The 16,899-nt window shown below is 50.2% G+C and overlaps 1 protein-coding gene across 3 annotated transcripts in view; it reads left to right on the plus strand.

The window, feature by feature from the left end:
* Positions 1–250: 250 nt before the first annotated feature.
* The window catches only part of LOC138550260 (zinc finger protein 268-like), a 118,530-nt gene continuing 101,881 nt past the window's right edge, over positions 251–16,899 (plus strand). Inside the window, exon 1 of one of the 3 annotated variants that reach the window (XM_069642397.1) lies at positions 251–460. The gene's annotated coding sequence lies outside the window, so the exon portion shown is untranslated. Of the gene's footprint in view, positions 461–680; positions 742–16,899 lie in introns of those variants that run through there. The other 2 variants (XM_069642396.1, XM_069642399.1) reach the window with 2 other exon arrangements.

Consider the following 16,899-nt stretch of genomic DNA (forward strand, 5'->3'; position numbering starts at 1 on the left):
TCCTTCCAGCATGCTCTGCCCTAAGCCGTTCATGAGTCGTATGTGCATTCTTTGCCCGTGCTGTCACAACTGAGCACCCCCACTTTCCCTCCTTTCTTGCACATACTTTGGTGATTAGTGTCTCAGAGCTGTTTAATACCGCGGCGTAGGGCGACATTCACTGAGCATGCGCAGTTTGTGCCTAGTTATTCGCCCGACTCGGCATTCTTTTACTGCGCATGCTCTTGGGAGCAGTATCTCAGCATTGCGCATGTCTGTTCTTCGTCTTTGCCGATGCAGATTTTCAGCCCGGGCCAATCTGCAGTCACTCACCGAGGTCCCGAGCGGTGAATGCGCTCCTTTCTGTCTCCCTGGGACCTCAAATGCTACGTTTCAAAATGTGAAATACACCACAGTATTCTAAGGAATAACTGGGGAATCATTTGCTGTGGGTGAGTGACCGGCGACTATTCACTCCTTGGTGAGAAAGTGATCATCTTTTTTTGGCCAAGTAAAGTTGTCTCTGCTTGTTCTTCCTAAACCTCCAGTTAATCCTGTCTTGTTAATCCTGTCTCCTGTGTATGTGATGGGGCGTTCATTACTGTGCGGGGAGAGGAGAACGGCAGCTCCTCTGGAGATTTTCATTATATATCTTTATAGTAGTATTTAATTAATAACATAATAATGTCTTCTATTTCTACATCTAAACACAATATTGTGTCATCCTACTCTGCACAACGTAAGAAGCACAGGCACTGAAAGGTAAATAACTGCTGTAGTTTGCTTTGTCTGCACAGGTTGTTCTTTGCTTCTGAGATCGCCAGCCCCTCACCCTGAGTTCCTGGACGCTTCATATCTCCTTCTCTCCTGTCTTGTCTCCATTCCTCCCTCTTCATGGAAGTGGTGTCCAGATCCAATTTTAGGGTCTGTCGTGGTGCAAGTGGGGCTTCCACCACAGACAGTGCTTTAAGTGGCTTGGGGCCGGGCCCCGTCAGTTTCCAAATAGTGGGACTGAGCCGGGGCCATGCCAGGGCCCCCCGGTCCCACACATCATTTGCGGGTCGGATTATCCGGCCGCAGCCGCAGCCACGACGGGAGATGCACCTGCCATTTTAATGTCAGGCGAGCTGACAGAAGTGTCAGCCAGCCACAGCGTTGCTGAGGCTGGCTGGCACTTCTGTCAGTCACTGTAACTTCCTCTGATGACCTCTCATATGAGGGATCATCAGAGGAAGTTACTGTTCCTTTGTTTGCCCTCCCCAGGTCACTGACCCACCGCAAACACGGGCTCCATGATCTAATATGCAGATTAGATCACAGAGCCCGCGGGTTCGCAGAGGGTGAAAGACGCCTCGGGCTCTGTGATCTATGTGCTCTGAGCAGAGATCACTGAGCCCGAGGCACCTTTCTCCGGTGGCAAAGCATTATAAAAGATGCCTTGAATTATATAAGTTTCAAGTCATCTTTTATAAACGTAGAAATATTTCTATGTTTATAAAAGACGGCTTGAAACGTGCAAAATTCAAGGCATCTTTTATAAAGCTTTGTTGACGGACAAAGCCACCTTGGGTTTTGTCCGTCCTCAACGCTTTATAAAAGATGCCTTGAATTGTTTACGTTTCAAGCCGTCTTTTATAAACATAGAAATATGTTATAAATGTCTATGTTTATAAAAGGTGGCTTGAAAAGTAAACAAACCATAGTAAGGTAAGCACGCAAGTGTTCGTAAATTACTATGGTTTGTGCACTTTTCAAGCCACCCTTTTAATAAACATAGAAATATGTAACATTGCTATGTTTATGAGGCTTGAAAAGTACACAAACCATAGTAGTATGCATACAAATATATATTTGTTTGCGCACCTTACAATGATTTGTGCACGTTTTAGGCCACGCCAACAATGGAAGCCACGCCCCCACACGAGGGCCCCCCTCAATTTTTTACCCCACTTAAAGCACTGACCGCAGAACACACGCCTACCTCAACAAAGGCAACACACGCAGCATGATATGGAGAAGCTTCTCTATTCGTTCTCTCAGTAACTGTGACTTAACTTCCCTCACCCGCCCGTCCCTAGCCCAAGTCACTTCCCCAACAATCGGGCCCAAACCTGAGGCGGCCCTCACAACGATGCGGAAGGGCATGCAGACTCGTCACGTCACAACGTGACATCTCCCACCTTCTTAACATGCATCGTCACTGTTGCCTTCGCCCCACTTCTTCAATTAGTCTCTGGGGTTTTATGTGGCAACGTTGAGGCCTCGTGGGGAGAGGGAGTTCCTGGACGCGTACACCGTCAACTCAATTGGCCTCTTCTTCTTCTGACTGCTAGCCATCACCTTGATAAGGATCATCGAAAAACATCTGTCATGGTGTGCGATTACCCCACCTCTGTGGCGCGGTGCCTGCCAGTTTTCTTAATTGGGATGAGTTCCTTGTTATGGAGTGCTGTTGTTCTCCACTGGCAGTTATCATGGTGTTTTTTCGGCTGGTTACTACCAGCCGTTCAGGTGCAAATGTTGGGTCTACTTTTCTCGACTTCGGCTGGCATACCACTACTTGGTCTCCAGGTTAAATTTTGCAGTCTTTCGACCCCTGCCGCGTGTCATCCCATTCATTCTTTCTTTCTTTCTTTCTTTCTGTTCCAGATCTCGAGCCTTTACCAGTTGTTCTTGGGATGTGGTCCGAGTGGGCACAGGGGCTTCAGGCAGTCTCATTCAGATGACTCGATGAAATATGAAGTCCGATGGGCTGACGCTGGTGGTGCTGTGTGGCGTGTGGCGGTATTCCCATAGAAGTTGGTGTAGCGCCTGTTCAAACGGTTTATTAATGAGGTTGGCTGTCTGCAGGGTTCTCTTGATGTTAGCCATAAACCGTTTTACTATGCCATTGGCTTGGGGCAATCACAGGGTTATCTTTTGCTGTTGGAACCCCATGTAGTGTGAAAAGTTCTCGTAGTCGTGGCTCATGAATGATGGACCGTTATCAGACTTTATGATCTTCGGTATACCATAGGTCCACAACATGCGGTCTAGGGCTGGGATGACACATGTCGAGGCTGTAGACTCAATCACCTGTGTATCTGGGAAGCAAGAATGTTCATCAGTCATCACCAACACACAGGTACTGCTGCATAACGGTCAGAAGAAGTGTACGGCCACTTGTTCCCAGACACCTTCTGGGAGCAGGGACATCTTCAGTGGGTTGGGGTGTGGCGGTTGTGGCACCAGCGTGCAGATGTCACACCTGCCGATGACCTCCTGTACTAGGGCATCCAGCTTGGGGAACCACCCCTTTTGACGCAGAGAGCATTTTGTGGACCCCCCGGTGGCTTTCGTGCACCAGCATGACTGTCTTTTCTCGCAGGGTTGATGGGAGTACAACCTTGCAGCTCTTCATGACTATGTGATCATCCACCACTGTCAGTTCATCTTTTACTAGCTCCAGGGATCTTATGTCATCCCTTGCTCCAGTCTCGGTTGATTATTGATAGGCGCTATCTTGCCTGTTCGGATGCAATGGGTCATGGTTGCCAAAACCGGGTCGTTTTCGGATGCTTTTCCCACAGTGGCCCAGCACACTGGCTGGGGTTGCAGGTGGTGGATAACATAATTGATGTAAGCATCAGCAATGGAGGGGCTCACTTGTGGGGAGCCCCTGGGGTGCCTGGACAAGTAGTCGGCAGGGTTGTGCTCAAGGCCCGGGTGATGCACTTATTGTCCTGTAGCCGCAGTCCCGACCGGGCTATTCTGGGGGGCATTATCGCCTGGGGGTTTGCTGAATATCATAAGGAGGGCCTGATGGTCGGTGATGACTGTGAATGCCTATCCCATACAGGAAGAGGTGGAAGTACTCGCAGGCCCACTTTTTGTGGCCTTTGAGTACGCCTGTTCAGTGGTCATGAGGCTTCTGCTTGCATAGGCCACTATGAACCGGGTGTTTTGGTCCGAGGGGTCCCTCTGCGTCAGAAAGGCACCCAGGCCGACCGGGGCTGGCATCGATGATTACTTCAATCTTCCTGACTGTGTCGAAGAAGCCATGTCCTCCGCCTTGGAAATGTTGTTCCTTATGGTCTGAAAAGCAAAGTGGCAGTCTGGCGACCATTCGAAAGGCTGGTCCTTCCACCTAGGCGCATGGGATTGCTGACGGTGGCGTAGTCTTGCAAGTACCTCGAGCTGTAACTCGCTAAATCGAGAAAGGACCGCAACTGGGAGGAATTCTGGTGTGGCTGGGCCATGTTTAGTGCAGCTGCTTTGTCCGGGTTTGGCCTCATGCCCTTCTCCGAAAATATGTGGCCTAAGAATCTAAGCGAGCCCTTTCTGAACTCGCATTTCACTCTGTAAGTGTTAGTCCCGCTGTCTCCAGTGCTGAGCAGACATCTTTGTGTAGGGCTGCATCGTGTTCTTCTTTCGACTTGCCAAAGACCAGACAGTTTAGAACATGGCAAATGACCTTGTGGATTTCCTCCTGAAAGATCTCTGCGGCAGGCGAGATGCCAAAATGGAGCAGTTTGTATTGGAATAGGCCCATGTGAGTGACAAAGGTGGTGATATATCGTAAGTTTGGCACAATTTCAATCTGGTGGTACCCTTTTGTGAGTTCCAACTTTGTAAAAAACCTGGCACCAAGCAGTAGGTGTATCATTTCCGTTATTCAGGGTGCCTGGTGCTGTTCTCTTTCTATTGCTTCATTCACCCTCCTCATGTCCACACATAGTCTGATGGAGCCGTCCGGGACTTCTTCTGGATGGGTACTATGAGGGATACCGATGGGGTGGGCCCTGATTGCCTGGCTCGATGACGTGCTGCTTTAGAAGTTTATTAATCTCCTCCTCTACCGGTCTTTGGATATTAATGGGTATGCTCCTGTAGTGCTGGTCAACGGGTTTGACGTCATGATTGATGTGGAGCTGGACCTTGCGATTTCTCAACTTTCCCATCCCTTTGAACAGATTTGGGAATGACGCTTCAATGTCTTCAGGTCTTCAAAGTACTTGTGGGCCATCAGTTGGTATAAGATGTGTACAAGCCCCATTTCCACTGCCGTTTTAAAACTGAGGATGTAACCACTGTTCACTTCCGTCTTGAGAACATGCAGCAGGATCTTTGCTGCGTGAGTCTTGTGTGTGCACTTAGCAGAGATGACGCCCTTGCACAGCAGTGTTGGTGGAGCCGTATGGGTAAATGTCAACGGTGGACTTCTTGGGCTTTGTTGTTTTCGTTAGGGTGTTGTATACGTCCTCACTGAGTATGTTGACCGTACCTCCGGTGTCTATTAAGAACTGTAGCAGTTTGTCATTCAGTTGAAGAGTCAGGACCGGGCTGTGTTGGGTTGCCATGCTGTTGTTCAGCGCCCACACATATCCCTTTTTTCTCTGGCCATCACCTGAGGATGGTGATTCGCTACTGGACGGCGACCTTATTTCAATATAGTGGCCACTCTGTCTGGGGCCTTCCAATTGCCTATACTCCTCCCTTGTGTATGATTTCCTGTGGTCGTGCTCGTCGTACTTCTCCCACCTGGGGTATATGTAACAATGCACAACAGTTACCTTCTGTAATATAACCCCAAAATGCACCAGTGGGGGTTTGGTATGACTGATTTTCTATACTCTGGCCTGGTGGACAGAGGTATAGAAGGCCAACCTATATTGTGACAGGGACAACTCTGGGGAACTGTAGCCAGACCAGTTCGGGTAGCAGAGACTGGCAGTCTAGGCCAAGTTCTTCAGAGGTGGTGAGCTTGTAAAGGGTCCACAACAAGGTCAAACAATGGGAATCACAAATTACACTTAGGCAGGATGTATACAAATACAGTTATTTATTGGCCAAAATACACTATAGAAAAATGACTACTAGCAAGTAGTGTTATCACACAACACTGAATAAAATAGATACATATATACATTCCCTTGTTATAGGGCATAATACATATCAGAAACTCCTGCAAAGGAAAGGTTAGATTAGCATTAGGCACTCAAGGTCCACAGAGAATGATCCCTAACTGGGGCCTTTTGCCCAATAGTTCAGGTAAAAGTTCCACAGAATCTTTGAAGCAGGAAAAAATGCAGGTAGGTTCTCGGCGTCCAGTGAAGGGTTCTTACGGTTCGAGTACGAGCTAACAGAAGTAGCCCCAACTTTCAGAAGTCTTGTGCAATCAAGCAATGGCAAAGCCAAAAGTGTTAGAATAAAGGTTTATTATAATCCCTTTGTCTTAGAATGGGAGTATAGGGGTAGGTAAGAAGCTCTGTAACTTACCCTCCCTGTACTCCTATTCTTCCCCAGACTTGGCAGGACAAAGGAAGAGGGCCCGAGGTTATTTTTCCCACCGAAAGTCGCAGTCTTGATTTGCAGGGGGTGCAGTTTCTAGCTGATCTCTGGTTGGTGTCTTTCACTGTTGTAAGGACTCTTGATTGAATAATGCAGCAGAACTCGATGCAGGACCCCTCTAAGGACTGGACTCGGGTCAGGTAAGCGATTTCAGACAGTGGTCACAGCAGCACGGCGATGAAAGGTACTCAACAGCCACGGCCGGACTTCCCCTCCTATCTCGGGTCCCCTTGATGCTAGGATGCTGGAATTCTGTGGAGGTCAGTCGCGTAGGACCAGCTGAGGATACCCCCAAGTTCCAGGTCAAAACTCGGAACAGTGACGCCAGCAGCAAGGTAGCACGGTAGTCCAAATTCAGAGCTGGTCAGCCACAGGATGATCCCGGGACACTTCCGAAGGCTCTTCATTGCAGGGCACCGAGCAGACGTCAGGAATGGATGGGTCCCTCCACCCCCAGGGGAGGTTGCAGCTCCTTCGCTTGACTGCTAAAGCTCACGAGCAAGACACAGCTCCTCCAGGACAGCAGCAGAAATTGGTAGCCAAGCCTTTTTCCGATGGGTTACCGGTTTCTTCGCAGGGTCTCGCAGCTGGATAGGATTCTTGGCTCCTTCAGGTTTCTCCAGGATCTCTGAAAAATTAGTGAAGGGGTCCTCTTATCCTAAAATCCAGGTAAGAGCTGCTGCCCTGACTTGCCAATAGCAGGACTAGCCCACACACACACCACAGTAGTGGTACAATCAGGACCACTGGTGGGAACATTCATGCATACCACTCAGACACACTGAAACCAGTTTGTGGATTGGGACCAGACAGTCCCAGGCCACATCCTGCCAGCAAACACACACAGCCCTCCAGTAGCCCGCCACAAGCTTCTGCTTTCCCGGGCCCCGGATGTCTTTATAAGGATTTCCTGGCCTCTTAGGCCAGGAAGAAGGCTAAAAGATCAAGATGGCAAAAGAACAAGCAAAAAATCTTGTGGCAAGGCCATGTTTGATCAGTAGCCACAGTTAGTAGCCAAACACAGTAAACGCGGTAAAAGTAAAAGTCCCCGAAAGTGGGGAAAAAGTCACTGCAGCCACCAGCTTATCCTTTTAGCACACCTAGAGTAACCAAAAATCCAATCCTCTGAGTGCTAGTCTAGGGCAAAACAAAAATGTACCCCACTGTACTGCAGTGTAAACTGCTTTGTACAATGATAAAAAGTTAACACAAGTGATACAAAAGTAACCAAAAGTAGTAACACAGTAACACGGAAACAAGGTTTCCCAGTACTGACAGCCTGAAGGACATGTCAGTTCCTCATGACATATGAGCAAAAGGTAGTGTAGTGAAGTTTAAGGCTTCACTGCACTGTAAAAAGTGCAGGTCAGATTAAAAAATAAAAGTAAAATGTTTGGGGGTTCCATGAAGATGGAAGGAAAGGTAGAGTAAAGAGAAATCTTTCCTAATAGGGGGGTGTTATGTGTGTGTCCCTCCCAAGTGTATTGCCCTTTTAAGATGGGCCATGACTATGTCGTTGCCCGACCTAATAAAAGGAGCTCCTGCATGCACGTGCCTTAGAACGGCTGCAGATTACAACAATGGAAGTCTGGTGTCCGTCCCATTTTGGGCCTGCAGGACCGTGATCACAGTATTGCAGGTCCTCGTTGGTCTGAGCCCCAAGATCAGCATGGTGGCCTGTGTCCGCCCAGGCCACCCTCCATCCAGGATACTCCCGGCATCCATGGTGCCCCTGGCACCCCAGGACCACGATCCCATGGACCTACAGAGTCCCGCCCTGCAACTGCAGCAACCATAAGTCTGGGTGACCCTGGCAATCCAATAGGGTGCTGGGCCCCATAACACCTGTGAGGCCGGCTGTGCGTCCACTGCCTGTCCCACACTAATGGCGACGAGTGAGAAGGACCACTGCGGTGTGGTCGCCCACCCGAGCGGGAAGAGAGGTAAGCAGCATCCGCCATGAAAGAGAGGAGTGAATGTCATGCCCACGCCCTGCTGGTAGGTCCTCCGTGGCCACAGCCCTCTGTGACGAGGGTGCTTGTGTTTCCAGGGTGGGGGTCTGCCCGCAGCCCCTGCGGCTTCCGCCGCCAAGTGCTTTTGTTTCCTTCCGCCTGCTGGAGCAAGTGAGCTATTCCCACTCGGGAAAGAAGCGTGACCTCTGCCGCACCAGTAATGTTCTTCGGCATGTGTGGGGAGAGGAGTAGCAATTGCTGCTGGTAAGGAGAGCAAGCCCTGCTGTGTAAATATTGTTTCCGAGCCAGCTGGTGGTGAAAGTAATGAAGTGCTGCATGCCTGCACATGGAAAAGAAAATGTATAACCCATTTCCATATCCCGGGGCTATCAGCAGTGAAGAATACACGCTACTGTTACCGGAGCGGTTCAAAATAAAGAAAGAAGATGCCCGTGCATATGGGAGATGCCGTTGGCAGTACATGCCTGCTATCTGCCGTACCAGCACTCACTTGCATTCCCCGGCCGCATCGGCCGTGAGTTCCAAATACACTCTTTGGCAGAGCAGGACAAAAAATGCAATGTGAGTCCCCGGGGCAGTTGGAAGATCCCGCGCCTCTGGCGGTGAACTGTGTGATCCCGGGCCCATCAGAGGTGAACAAAATGGAGCACTGGACACCGCCACAATGACAGGTACACCTGCTGTCCATGTGGTGATCTGGGCCTTCCGGCAGTGAGTTACACAGTGCTCCATGTCGGAGCAAAGAAGGATCAGTAGTGTCTTGCCCCATTCATGAGTCGCCGATACAGCACATTCCTGCACTTTCGCTGTGCCGACAGCTAATCGCCAGCTGCCTGGGGGTGAAAAGTAAAGTGCTCCACGTCGGAGCAGAAGAAAACAGGGTGTCCCTTCTTTGAACGACCCAGGCCGTGACAGGGCAGTGAAATAAGATAAAGCGCTCCATGTCAGCGGCATGACCATAAAATATAAATGGCCTCAGTGAGATTCCGGGCCCATTGGCAGTGAGGTAGATGAAATGAAAGAAGAGGAAAAGTGCTCTGTATTGGAGCTATGAGAGAAGTTGGGAAAATGCCCTGCTGCAAGAAGTAAAGAGAAAGGACGGTTCAAACCACAACGTGAGGGTTGCAGCTCAACACAAGTGCTTGTGCGCCCTCTAATGCTGGCAGTGTCCTGCCAACAACCCCTGCCTGGGGTGGGGAGGCGAGTGTCTGGTGCAATTCCAGGAAGAAATAAGGACTCTTGTTTGAGGAGAGTGAAGCGGATGGCCTTCGACATCCTGCCACCAGTACTGTGCTGCTGCCTGCCCACCATCAATGGACCAGATCGATGTAGCCTCTCCGAAGCCGGCTCATCACCATGCCGGCTCAACCTTGGCACCACCCTCTAAGAGGGTGCTTGTGCGGCCAAGAAGGGGGTGAGTAACATGCTGCCACACCGCCGTGCCCTATCAACACCTAGAGGCATCCCGACTGACTGCGCCTGAATGTGGCGCAGCCTAGACGCCCTGCTACCCGCGTCTCGCTGCCTGACCCAACATGAAGAGGCTGACTGAGCCTGAACGTGGCGCAGCCTTGACACCCTGCTACCCGCGTCTCATCTCACTGCCTGCCCCAACATCAAGGGACTAAGCCATTGTGGTTCCTGGTGCTCCCAGGTTTGTAGGCATGTTCTAAATGGTGCCAGCAACTAACAATGGCGTCATTCAGTGGTTGAAGTTCCACTTACCCCAGGTTAATAAAGGCTCTTGTGAAATGTGGTAGAACTGCCAACACTCCACCGGCAGTTCGCCAACCCCAACTTTCACCCGCTGAATATGTACAGCGTGTTCAATACATGTTATATGTCTGCAACTACCTGAGTCCCTATGTGTTTATCATCGGTCAATCCTATGAGTCGTCTACCCTACAATTCCCAAGTAGTATAACTATTGTCGTTCTGTAACGAGGGAGAATCATTTATGTTTCAGTAACATTTGTTTGGTTTGTTCTGAAAAAGGAGGAGTGTAATGTGTGTGTCCCTCCCAAGTGTATTGCCCTTTTAAGATGGGCCATAAATGCATTAAGGCCCGGCTTAATAAAAGGAGCTCCTGCATGCATGTGCCTCAGAACGGTTGCAGGCTCCAACAAAGGAAGTCCGGTGTCCGTCCAATTACGGGCCTGGAGGACCTTGATCACGGTCCTGCAGGTCCTCGCTGGTCTGGCTCCCCCAGATCAGCATCGTGCTCTGGGTTCGCCCATACACCCTCCATCCATGATGCTCCCGGCATCATTAGTGCCCCTGGTGGATTTGGTTGGTCAGACGGTAGCTCAAATGTTCGAGGGAGAAAAGACTTCTCTCCACTGAACATTTCAGACTTTGCCCTTATTTACCTGTGGGCGGCACACCCCCTTGCGTGACGCCGTCTCAAACATTCCTCTGCAACGCCGGTTCCCTTCACTTGTGTGTATGGGAACCAGCGCCACAGGGTTTGCTTTTCTTTATTTTCTTGTATACTTTATTTACACCCCCGCAACCTACACACACATTACAGTGAAGAAGGGTTCGTGGGACACCCCCAAAGCCCCCGCTGCCCTTCTTCACTGTAATGTTTTGTTTATTTGTTCAAATTTGTAGGCTGTACGAGATTTTCAGATAGCCAAAATTCAGTCAAATATGACATACGTTTTTTCTTTTTCGGTCTTGTTGGCTCATTCCGCACCTGGCACCCCAGGCCCATGTTCCCATGGGCCAACAGGGTCTCGCCATGCAAACAACCATAAAGTTCGGGTGAACTGGCAATCCAACAACCAGACAAGCACTCAGCATCCCCACACCCACACCTTCCTCCTCACTACCACCCCCCCAGCAGCACCAAACTCCTTCTCATTTAGAGAAATTAAAGAATCCAACATGATTAACATCATAAAATCCATCAAGCCATCAAACTGTAAAGGAGAAATATGCCCAGCCACACTTATTAAGGACTGTGCCAGCCACCTTACCCCCTTCCTCACAGCATTTGTGTATGCCTCCTTTGCCGTAAGTAAAGTCCTCTCATGTCTCAAGGAAGCCTGGGTCGCCCCCTCATGAAAAAACCTTCCCTATACTCTTGTTCACCTAATAATTACCGACCCATCACCACAGTCCCCTTCCTTCTCAAAATACTGGACAAAGCAGCATATCTACAGATACAACAATTTATTGAGGAAAACAAACTTCTTGGATTACGACAATCAGGCTTTCGTCCAGGTCACGGAACTCACACAGCCCTACTTGACTTAAAAAACCAAATGGACGAGGCAAGAGACAAAGGGAAACCCGCGCTCTTCCTCCTCCTAGATCTATCAGCCGCATTCGACCTCGTTGACCACCAAGTCCTATGCCACCACCTTTCCACTACAGCCAACCTCTCTCCTAATATCACCGCATGGATCGCCTCCTTCCTGCAAGGGAGGACTATGCACGTTTTCTCAGACCTTGCTTCAGCCTCGCCCTTCATCATCCTATGCGGCATCCCGCAATGATCATGTATTTCACCAACTCTCTACAACATTTTCACACGACCCCTCTTCCTCATCCTTGACTCCCTAGGTATCTCGTACACAAACTACGCTGACGATACCCAGATCCTCCTCACACTCACTGAAGATTATGACACTGACTCAAAGACACTTAACCACATATACAACACGATTCAAGCATGGATGGCAGCCAATGGCCTATGCCTCAACTCAGACAAAACCGAGCTACTCATAGTGGGCTCTAAGGAAACACTTAAGAACCTTGACTCCCAATTCAGCTACTTTATGATTGATAATATTAAAATCCCAGTGGCCAATTCAGTAAAAACATTAGGCGTCTATCTAGACTCTAATATAACGATGACTAGGCAAGTGAACTCCATCGCCTCCACAGCAGCATACCGTGCCAAACTGCTGACAGCATCCAGGCCCTTTCTATCTAAGGATAACTGCATTACAATTGCCAGAGCCACTGCAGGATCAAGACTTGACTACTGTAATGCACTGTTCTTGGGCACCTGTACCAAAAACATGACCAAACCTCCGAATATACAAAACAGCGCTTTGAGAGCAGCCACGGGAATACCCAAGAAAGAGCATATCACGTCAGCTAGGAAAGAGGCACACTGGCTCCCGGTAAAAGAAAGAGTCCTCTTTAAAGCACTTGCCCTCACCCACAAGTGCATCCACCTCACTGCTCCACCCTACCTCTCTGAGAGAATCCACCTCACTAGATCCACCACACCGACCAGAACTCTGTATGCAAACATGCTCACGATCAAGAGCCAGAGCAGGCAGGATCAGCTTCCCATAGCTAGCAGCGCTGCAATAGAATGCCCTACCACCACCCTTGAGAGCAGAAGTCTCTCACCTAGCATTCCGTAAGTCGCTGAAGACTATGCTCTTCAACTAAAACTCATCCAAGACAGAAACTCTACTCATTCTCATGTTTTAGCTAATATCTGTATCTGAATGTGTATATAATGTAAAGATAATGTACCCTAAGGGGGCCATTACGAGGCTGGAGGTAAGTAACAGTCCTTACCGGCATGGAGCAAATACTGTGTCCATGTAGTAAAGAGCCCGCTAATAGAGGGCTATTACGAGTACGCGTGCACAAGCTTTGCGCCATGGCGGTAACAACATTACCGGCATACCTTTAAAGTCCAAAAAATGGCCCTTAGCGGCATCATGGAAAGCGCAGACAGCACTACCGGCATCAATGGAAACGGCAATAGCGGGCACCGCTATCAGTGGTGACCGCTGATAGCGGTGATCGTTAATAAACGGAACCAGAAGTAGCATCATCGCACAGGAACGGGAAAGAGCACGGCGGCCATCTTGAAAAACACAATCCATTGCCATCCTCAGCACACAGGACCTGGAGCATATTGCTGACTACATACATCAACCTCCAACAGCTAAACCATGGCCAAGGCAGTAAAAAAAGGGCACCTCCCGCCAGCGCAAAGAGGGCTTTAATGAGGATGAACTCACCATGCTGGCTGAGACCCTGGCTGTCAATGCCAAGGTTGTTTCCACAAACAGCCTCAAGAGGGAGGCAGTGATCAAGAAAAAAGAAATCTGGGAACTTGTTGCCCAAAGAGTCAGCGCGGTAGACAACACCCCCCGCACAACAAAGGATGTTCGGAAGAGATGGGATGACCTGCGCCTGCGAGTCAGGAACATCCTGTCTGCAAACAGGAGCCAGGCCATGGCTACTGGTGGAGGACCAAGCCGGTGGGAGGAGATCTGTGCCAGCACAATTGGCATAAACGCCTTTGAAGGTGTTGGCGATATGGAGCGTGGGGCCACATCATCGGCGGGGGGAGGTGAGTGTCCTAAGAAAACAGTGTAATGCAAAGTATGTTGATAGTCCACCAATGTGTCTGTCTAAATAGTTAAGGCATGGCCCAATACATACACATTTCCTGCCTAGATGTCGTCCCGGGCACAGACACATGCACATGCATGCAGCATGGCAATGCCATACCTGACACACACCACACAAATATGAAAATGGCATAACTCACACTGCACGCAGCCCACAACAGTAATGCATGTCACATAGCATACGCCCGCCCCAACTTGAGTGACCCCGACGGATGCCTGCATGATCCACCCATATAGCAAGCAACGTGTTCATCAAAACTCCACTGCCTAATCCCCTCTAATGTGTAGATGAGCAATAATACAAATGTATGCATGATGCTTGTCAAACCATCACTCATGCCGTCCCTCTCTTGGTCCCCCACAGGCTCAGATCATGACAGCGAGGCCCGGGACTCACCCCCACAGGCGACTACACCCCAGAAGAGGGCCAGGGATGAAGGCAACAGCCCTTTCACTTTGAAATGCCCAGACAAGCCACGACCGGCACCGAAGACCAAAACAGCCCAGGGTGCCATGGCACTGGTGCCGCTAAGGCCCATCACCACAGTCCCCACAACACCTGTGACACCTGCACAGGATACAGTCGACGGGGCACAATCTGCAGAGAACAGCTCTGTTGGGGAGGCGGCAGCTACGGTACCCCTGACAGATGATGACGTGCAGGGCCAGGTATGTGTGCCTGTCGAGGACGACACCTCCGACCTACCTACAACACCAAGTCCCGCCCCATCCCCCCATGTCACATCTGTCGACTCCTACCACGAGACCACCCCGGAGCAGTCTGGGGGGGAGTCCGTACAAGGGAGCATAAGTCCCACGGAGCACCCAAATGGATTTGCTTATGTCACACATGCACCCTCCACCTCTACTGGTCTGTCGGCGGGCGTGCAGCATGCAGGACACGCTGCCCAGCGCCAGGAGGAACTCACTGCCCTGGTGAGGCAGTTCATCGCAGACAGTGCCTAAGCAAGGCAGGAGGGGCGTGACAACACTGCGTCCCTGAGGCAGGTCATTGTGGAAAGCACCAATAGATTATGTGAGGAGGTGTCTGCCCTGAGGCAGGTCCTCACCCGCATTGCAGATTCCATGGAGGCTGAGCTTCCAGCCCCCAGAATGGAGCAAGCGGCCACCCCTTCTTCGTCAAGCTCCACCCAAACCAGCCCCCTATGTAGGTCAGCGCGCACCATGCAGGAAGTGGCAGGATGTAGACGGGGTAGCCTGATGAAGGCAATAGACACTGACACGTAAAGCATTTGCTTGGACACCATGTGTGGGGGAGTTGTGGGGGGATGGGGAGTTGTGGGGGGATGGGGAGGGGGTGAGGGTGTGTTGGGGAGTTGTGGGGGGAGGAGGGAGAGGGTGTGTGGGGGAGTTGTAGGGGTAGGGGAGTGAGGGTGTGTGGGGGAGATATGGGGGGAGGGGGAGGAGGGAGAGGGTGTGTGAGGTGGAGGATTTGAGCATGTTAATATTTTTTGGACAGTTAAATACACCCGTTGTGTGAAAAAAAATTCTTGTGTGGACATTCCTCATTGCATATGTGTAATTTATTGATATACAGTGCATAGTGTACATGTACTCCCACACCCAGTGCCCTCTGTCCAACTTTCATGTCAGCCTCTGCACCCATGTTTGTTAGAAATATTATGCAATTACTGACTGACGCACAGCACGTCCCTCCTGTGCATCTGCACCACGATGATGTGCACCCACATCTTCTTCATTCCCTTCATCATCACCAGGTGGTTGCAGTTCCATGTCAGGGGGCATGGGGACATTCCGTCGGATACACATGTTGTTCAGCATGACACATGCCATGATGATCTTGGCCACCTTCTCATGACTGTAGAGGAGTGCCCCACCTGGCCGGCTAAGGCAGAAAAACCGTGCCTTCAACAGGCCAAAGGTCTGCTCGATGACCACACGGGTATGGGAACGATTGTAGTCCTCCTCGTGCTTGTTCTGTGGGTTTCGGACAGGGGTGAGGAGCCACGGCTTCAAGGGATAGCTACTATCACCTGCATGAGAGGCAATAAAAGGTATATGTTAGTCGATTCATGATGGACAGCTGTACTAGTCACACATGCTTGCAGATTATCGTTGGTCACATGCATATGTCCCTGGTTGCATGCACACAATTTTAATGCCCTCAATGTGTTCTGTGCCATGGACTTATGGTGTGGGTTGCACCTCCAAGATGATACTCGGTGTACACTGCCTTGATGTTGCTCATGCATTGTGGACGCATACCGCTGTGTTTGTGTCACATTTGTGATGTGTTGTGTTCTGTATGATTTTCTAACTGGCAGCGTTGGCAGTAGGCTCTGCAATATTAGGCATTCAGCGCAAATTATTACGATGGTGACATGGTGCACTTCTGTGGTGATGGCGGCCCTGTGACAAGCAGTGGATTCCCTTGGTGATTTTGTTCAGTGCACTCCCATGGATGCTTGTCCTGTGTAGTGATTTGCTGCAGACATTTACATAATGAATATTCACAGCATGTCGCTAGATTGTGTTACAGAGGGTGAGGTACGATGATGAGTGGTGGACGTGTTGTGGGATGTGGGGTGTTTTTAAGTTTGGAATGTTGTGATAGGTGTCCAGCCTACTACATTGCTATGGGATTTGTTTGTCATGTTCAGTTTGGGATGCTTTGGGGCACAGTGTTTTGTGATGTGCACATTGTGCTGTGACATCAACAATGACACCATGGTGGTGTGTGCATCTATCCCCCCATTACACTGCCATGTGACTGTCATGCAACTTACCAAGCAGCCAGGCACGTCGTCCTGCATGTCGCTCCATGTAGCGTGGTAGCGCAGAGTTCCGCAGGACCATTGAGTCATGTGTTGATCCAGGATATCGTGCACAACAATGTGTGATGATCGTGCTGACGTCACATACCATCTGCACATTGATGGAGTGGTATTGCTTGCGGTTGCGGTACACCACCTCCATGGCATGCGGGACCACCAACTCCACGTGGGTGCAGTCGAGGGCACCAATACAATTTGGCATGCCTGCCAGTGCATGGAAGCCAATTTTTGTGTCAAGGATCTCCTGGGGAGTCCGTGGTAGGGATATGAAGTCCCTTGTGTGCTTCAGGAGGGCATCCAGCACTTGGTCCAGCATGCGAGAAAGTAAGGGTTGTGATATGTCATGCATGTGCCCCACTGTGTGCTGTCAGGTGCCTGTGGCAAGGAAGTGGAGCACCGACACTACCT

This window comes from Ambystoma mexicanum, chromosome 1q, assembly GCF_040938575.1.
Source record: "Ambystoma mexicanum isolate Mex_15411 chromosome 1q, UKY_AmexF1_1, whole genome shotgun sequence".
Classification (NCBI taxonomy): Eukaryota; Metazoa; Chordata; class Amphibia; order Caudata; family Ambystomatidae; genus Ambystoma; species Ambystoma mexicanum.